Source organism: Arachis stenosperma, chromosome 1 (assembly GCF_014773155.1).
Source record: "Arachis stenosperma cultivar V10309 chromosome 1, arast.V10309.gnm1.PFL2, whole genome shotgun sequence".
NCBI lineage: Eukaryota > Viridiplantae > Streptophyta > Magnoliopsida > Fabales > Fabaceae > Arachis > Arachis stenosperma.
This window is the reverse complement of record NC_080377.1, coordinates 17,969,441-17,976,878: the sequence shown is the minus strand read 5'-3', so window position 1 is coordinate 17,976,878 and position 7,438 is coordinate 17,969,441. Positions and strand designations below refer to the sequence as shown.

The 7,438-nt window shown below is 38.7% G+C and overlaps 1 non-coding gene across 1 annotated transcript; it reads left to right on the top strand.

Annotated features, from left to right (window-relative positions):
- The first annotated feature begins 578 nt into the window (after positions 1–578).
- Positions 579–682, top strand: LOC130955800 (small nucleolar RNA R71). Its single transcript, XR_009076908.1, has one exon. It is a non-coding gene; the product is annotated as a small nucleolar RNA R71 (small nucleolar RNA).
- Positions 683–7,438: the final 6,756 nt, after the last annotated feature.

Here is a 7,438-nt window from a genome sequence, read left to right as displayed (position 1 = left end):
AGGTCCCTCAATTTCAGCCAGAAAATACCTGAAATCACAGAAAAACACACAAACTCATAGTAAAGTCCAGAAAAGTGAATTTTAACTAAAAACTAATAAAAATATACTAAAAACTAACTAGATCATACTAAAAATATACTAAAAACAATGCCAAAAAGTGTACAAATTGTCCGCTCATCAGTTCTCCCAGGTAATTCACCTCTTCCATTGAAGGGTTCTCAGGATCATAAGCTTCTTCTTCAGATGAAGCATCCTTAGTACTGCTTGGTGCATTTTGCATTCCAGACAGACTTTGAGAAATCAAATTGACTTGCTGAGTCAATATTTTGTTCTGAGCTAATATGGCATTCAGAGTATCAATCTCAAGAACTCCTTTCTTCTGACTTGTCCCATTGTTCACAGGATTCCTTTCAGAAGTATACATGAATTGGTTATTTGCAACCATTTCAATTAGTTCTTGAGCTTCTGTAGGCGTCTTCTTCAGATGAAGAGATCCTCCAGCAGAGCTATCCAAAGACATCTTGGATAGTTCAGAGAGACCATCATAGAAAATACCTATGATGCTCCATTCAGAAAGCATGTCAGATGGACATTTTCTGATCAATTGTTTGTATCTTTCCCAAGCTTCATAGAGGGATTCTCCATCCTTCTGTCTGAAGGTTTGGACTTCCATTCTAAGCTTACTCAATTTTTGAGGTGGAAAGAACTTTGCCAAGAAGGCATTGACTAGCTTTTCCCATGAGTCCAGGCTTTCTTTAGGTTGTGAGTCCAACCATGTTCTAGCTTTGTCTCTTACAGCAAAAGGGAATAGCATAGGTCTGTAGACCTCAGGGTCAACCCCATTAGTCTTGACAGTGTCACAGATTTGCAAGAATTCAGCTAAGAACTGATGAGGATCTTCCAATGGAAGTCCATGGAACTTGCAATTCTGTTGCATTAGAGAAACTAATTGAGGCTTAAGCTCAAAGTTGTTTGCTCCAATGGCAGGGATAGAGATGCTTCTCCCATAGAAGTCGGGAGTAGGTGCAGTAAAGTCACCAAGTACCTTCCTTGCATTGTTGGCATTGTTGTTGTTTTCGGCTGCCATGTGTTCTTCTTCTTTGAAGAATTCGGTTAGGTCCTCTACAGAGAATTGTGCCTTAGCTTCTCTTAGCTTTCGCTTCAAGGTCCTTTCAGGTTCAGGGTCAGCTTCAACAAGAATGCCTCTGTCTATGTTCCTGCTCATATGAAAGAGAAGAGAACAAGAAAATATGGAATCCTCTATGTCACAATATAGAGATTCCTTGAGGTGTCAGAGAAAAAGAAAAATAGAAGGAAGAGGTAGAAGAATTCGAACTTAGTTAGATAGAGTTCGAATTGTGCATTGAGGAGGAGTGGTACTCCACAAATAGAAGGATGTGAGAAGAGGGGAAGAAATTTTTGAAAATTAAACTAAAAAGATTTAAAAAAACATTTTGAAAAACTTTAATTAATTTTCGGAAATCAAGAGTGGGAAAGAGATCAAGTAATTTTTGAAAAAGATTTTGAAATTAGAAATCAAAAAGATATGATTTGAAAACTATTTTGAAAAAGATATGATTAAAAAGATTTGATTGAGAAGTTATGGTTTTAAAAAGATATGATTGAAAAGATATGATTTGAAAACAATTTTAAAAAAAAAGATTTGATTTTAAAAATTAATGACTTGGCTAACAAGAAAAATATGATTCAGACATTAAACCTTTCTCAACAGAAAAGGCAACATACTTGAAATGTTGAATCAAATCATTAATTGATAGCAAGTATCTTTGAAAAAGGAAAGAAATTGATTTTGAAAACATTTGATTGAAAAGATATGATTTGATTTTGAAAAACTTTGAAAACTTGAAAAAAATTGATTTTGAAAACAAAATCCTCCCCCTTGTGCCATCCTGGCGTTAAACGCCCAGAATGGTGCACATTCTGGCGTTTAACGCCCAATGCACTACCTTTTTGGGCGTTAAACGCCCAACCAGGCACCCTGGCTGGCGTTTAAACGCCAGTCTGTCCTTCTTCACTGGGTGTTTTGAACGCCCAGCTTTTTCTGTGTAATTCCTCTACTGCATGTTCTGAATCTTCAGTTCCCTATACTATTGACTTGAAAATAGAACCAAGATCAAATAAGCAATGCATGCAAGACACCAAACTTAAAATTAGACACTAGACTCAACAAGAAACATAAAATCTTTTTTGGTTTTTATGGTTTTGTAATTTTTTTGTGCTTTTTCGAAAATTATATGAAAATAGAAAATAATAGTTTCAGAATTCTTAATTTGAATTCCAGGAATCATTGCAATGCTAGTCTAAGACTCCGGTCCAGGAATTAGACATGGCTTCACAGCCAGCCAAGCTTTCAAAGAAAGCTTCGGTCCAAAACACTAGACATGGCCAATGGCCAGCCAAGCCTCAGCAGATCATTGCTCCAACAGCAAGATTGATAGAAATCAACAAGCTCTTGTGATGATAAGTTGAAACCTCGGTCCAATAAGATTAGACATGGCTTCTCAGCCAGCCAGACTTCAACAGATCATCATGAAACTCTAGAATTCATTCTTAAGAACTCTGAAAAAAATACCTAATCTAAGCAACAAGATGAACCGTCAGTTGTCCATACTCGAAACAATCCCCGGCAACGGCGCCAAAAACTTGGTGGACGAAATTGTGATCACTACAACTTCGCACAACTAACCAGCAAGTGTACTGGGTCGTCCAAGTAATAAACCTTACGCGAGTAAGGGTCGATCCCACAGAGATTGTTGGTATGAAGCAAGCTATGGTCACCTTGTAAATCTTAGTCAGGCAGACTCAAATGGGTATAGATGATGAATAAAACATAAAGATAAAGATAGAGGTACTTATGTATATCATTGGTGAGAGCTTTAGATAAGCGTATGAAGATGCTTTGTCCCTTCCGTCTCTCTGCTTTCCTACTGTCTTCATCCAATCCTTCTTACTCCTTTCCATGGCAAGCTTATGCAAGGGTTTCACCGTTGTCAGTGGCTACCTCCCATCCTCTCATTGGAAATGTTCAACATACCCTGTCACGGCACGGCTATCCATCTGTCGGTTCTCAATCAGGCCGGAATAGAATCCAGTGATTCTTTTGCGTCTGTCACTAACGCCCCGCCCTCAGGAGTTTGAAGCACGTCACAGTCATTCAATCATTGAATCCTACTCAGAATACCACAGACAAGGTTAGACCTTCCGGATTCTCTTGAATGCCGCCATCAGTTCTTGCCTATACCACGAAGACTCTGATCTCACGGAATGGCTGGCTCGTTTGTCAGGCGAGCGCTCGGTTGTCAGGCGATCAACCATGCGTCGTGTATCAGGAATCCAAGAGATAAACATTAGAGCCTCGTTTGCTTGTAGAACAAAAGTGGTTGTCAGTCACTTTGTTCATAAGTGAGAATGATGATGAGCGTCACATAATCATCACATTCATCAAGTTCTTGAGTGCGAATGAATATCTTAGAATAAGAACAAGCAGAATTGAATAGAAGAACAATAGTAATTGCATTAATACTCGAGGTACAGCAGAGCTCCACACCTTAATCTATGGTGTGTAGAAACTCCACCGTTGAAAATACATAAGAACAAGGTCTAGGCATGGCCGTGAGGCCAGCCTCCAAAATGATCTAAGAACTAGATGTCCCAAAGATTAGAAATACAATAGTAAAAGGTCCTACTTATAGGGAACTAGTAGCCTAAGGTTTACAAAGATGGGTAAATGACATAAAAATCCACTTCCGGGCCCACTTGGTGTGTGCTTGGGCTGAGCAATGAAGCATTTTTGTGTAGAGACTCTTCTTGGAGTTAAACGCCAGCTTTAGTGCCAGTTTGGGCGTTTAACTCCCACTTTGGTGCCAGTTCCGGCGTTTAACGCTGGGAATTCTGAAGGTGACTTTGAACGCCGGTTTGCGCCATCAAATCTTGGGCAAAGTATGGACTATCATATATTGCTGGAAAGCCCAGGATGTCTACTTTCCAACGCCATTGAGAGCGCGCCAATTGGGCTTCTGTAGCTCCAGAAAATCTACTTCGAGTGCAGGGAGGTCAGAATCCAACAGCATCTGCAGTCCTTTTTAGTCTCTGAATCAGATTTTTGCTCAGGTCCCTCAATTTCAGCCAGAAAATACCTGAAATCACAGAAAAACACACAAACTCATAGTAAAGTCCAGAAAAGTGAATTTTAACTAAAAACTAATAAAAATATACTAAAAACTCAACTAAATATACTAAAAACATACTAAAAACAATGCCAAAAAGCGTACAAATTATCCGCTCATCACCATCCTGTAACTGTTCTTGTAGGAACTAGTTCATTTTTTTCATTATGAACCACTGTCATGCCTCCCTTCTTAGGGACGACTTGGACAGGGCTTACCCAGGAGCTGTCAGAAATAGGATAAATAATCCCAGCCTCTAGTAGTTTAGTGACCTCCTTCTGCACCACTTCCTTCATGGCTGGATTCAGTCGCCTTTGTGGTTGGACCACTGGCTTGGCGTCACCCTCCAATAGGATCTTGTGCATGCATCTGGCTGGGCTAATGCCCTTAAGATCACTGATGGACCACCCAAGAGTTGTCTTGTGTTTCCTTAGCACTTGAATTAGTGCTTCCTCTTCCTGTGGCTCTAATGTAGAGCTTATGATTACAGGAAAGGTATCACCTTCTCCCAGAAATGCATATTTCAGGGATGGTGGTAATGGTTTGAGCTCGGGTTTGGGAGGTTTCTCCTCTTCCTGAGGGATTTTCAGAGGTTTTATTATTCTCTCTGATTCCTCCAAGTCAGGCTGAACATCTTTAAAGATGTCCTCTAGCTCTGATTCGAGACTCTCAGTCATATTGACCTCTCTTACCAGAGAGTCAATAAGATCAACACTCATGCAGTCATTTGGGGTGTCTGGATGTTGCATGGCTTTGACAACATTCAATTTGAACTCCTCCTCATTGACTCTTAGGGTTACTTCCCCTTTTTGGACGTCAATGAGGGTTCGGCCAGTTGCTAGGAAAGGTTTTCCTAGAATGAGAGTTGCACTCTTGTGCTCCTCTATTTCCAGCACCACAAAGTCAGTAGGAAAGGCAAATGGCCCAACCTTGACAATCATGTCTTCAATCACGCCTAATGGGTATTTAATGGAGCCATCAGCAAGTTGAAGACATATCCGGGTTGGTTTGACTTCTTTAGTCAAACCAAGCTTTGTGATAATAGATGCAGGTATTAGGTTGATACATGCCCCAAGGTCACATAGAGCTTGCTTGGTGCAATTACCCTCTAATGTGCATGGTATCATGAAGCTCCCGGGATCTTTAAGCTTCTCAGGTAAGCTTTTCAGAATGACTGCACTGCATTCTTCAGTGAGGTAAACTTTTTCAGTCTCCCTCCAATCCTTCTTATGACTTAAGATCTCTTTCATGAACTTAGCATAAGAGGGTATTTGCTCAAGTGCTTCTGCAAACGGAATCTTTATTTCAAGAGTCCTGAGATAGTTTGCAAAGCGGGCAAATTGCTTATCCTGTTCCGCTTGGCAGAGTTTTTGAGGATAAGGCATTTTGGCTTTATATTCCTCAACCTTAGTTGCTGCAGGTTTATTACCTACAGAAGTGGGTTGGGAAGCCTTTTTAGAAGGGTTGTTATCAGCACTTGTATGTGACTGATCCCCCACTGGCGTTTGAATGCCAGGGGTGGAAGCTGGAGTGGCGTTAGACGCCAACTCCTTATCTGTTACTGGCGTCTGAACGCTAGAACTGTGCTCCCTTTGGGCGTTCAACGCCGGATTCATGCTTGTTTCTGGTGTTGAACGCCAGGAATGAGCATGGTCTGGGCGTTCAGTGCCAGCATTATTCCTCTTTGGGCTCTGATTGTCCTCAGAGGGATTTTGAGTAGCCATTTGTTCATTTCTTGGCTTCCTACTGCTTTGAAGTGAGGTATTTAATATTTTCCCACTTCTTAATTGAACTGCTTGGCATTCTTCTGTTATTTGTTTTGACAGTTGCTTTTCTGTTTGCTTTAACTGTACTTCCATATTCCTGTTAGCCATTCTTGTTTACTGTAGTATTTCCTTGAATTCGGCTAGCTGTTGAGTTAGAAAGTCTAATTGCTGATTGAATTCATTAGCCTGATCTACAGGACTGAGTTCAGCAGTTACTGTTTTAGCTTCTTCTTTCATGGAAGATTCACTGCTTAGGTACAGATGCTGATTTCTGGCAACTGTATCAATGAGTTCTTGGGTTTCTTCAATTGTTTTTCTCATATGTATAGATCCACCAGCTGAGTGATCTAGAGAAATCTGAGCTTTTTCTATAAGCCCATAGTAGAAGATGTCTAATTGCACCCACTCTGAAAATATTTTAGAGGGGCATTTTCTCAACATCTCTCTGTATCTCTCCCAAGCATCATAAAGGGATTCATTATCTCCTTGTTTGAAGCCTTGGATGCTCAGCCTTAGCTGTGTCATCCATTTTGGAGGAAAATAGTGATTCAGGAATTTTTCTGACAACTGTTTCCATGTCTTTATGCTGTTCTTAGGTTGGTTATTTAACCACCTCTTAGCTTGATCTTTTACAGCAAATGGAAACAGTAATAATCTGTAGACATCTTGATCTACTTCCTTATCATGCACTATGTCAGCAATTTGTAAAAATTGTGCTAGAAACTCTGTAGGTTCTTCATGTGAAAGACCGGAATACTGGCAGCTTTGCTGCACCATGATAATGAGCTGAGGATTCAACTCAAAGCTACTAACTCCAATGGAGGGTATACAAATACTACTCCCATATGAAGTAGTAGTGGGGTTAGCATATGACCCCAGAGTCCTTCTGGACTGTTCATTTCCACTTGGTTCCATGATGGAGCAAGGGAGATAGTATAGATGTTGATATTGTCTATTTTATTTAATTTATTATATAAAGAAAATTGATTTTCGAAATAATAAAATAAAATAAAATAAAAATTGAAATAAAAATAAAATAAATAAAAAAGGAAAATTAAAAATTAAAAATTTGAAAACTTTTATGAAGATTTTCGAAAATTTGAGGAGAGAGAAAGTGGTTAGGATATTTTTGAAAAAGATATATATATATATATATATATATATATATATATATATATATTTAAAACTTAAAAAGATAAGAATTGAAAAATTTTGAAATTGAAATCTGAATTTTTATATAAAAATTTCGAAAATATAGTTTAAAATTAGTTAGAAAAGATATCTTTTTGAATTTTGAATTTTATGATGAAAGAGAAAAACACACAAAAGACACAAGACTTAAAATTTTTAGATCTAATGCTCCTTATTTTCGAAAATTTTGGAGGGAAAATACCAAGGAACACCAAACTTAAAAATTTTAAGATCAAAACACAAGAAAGACTCAAGAACACCTTGAAGATTCACAAGAACACCAAGAACAAAAGA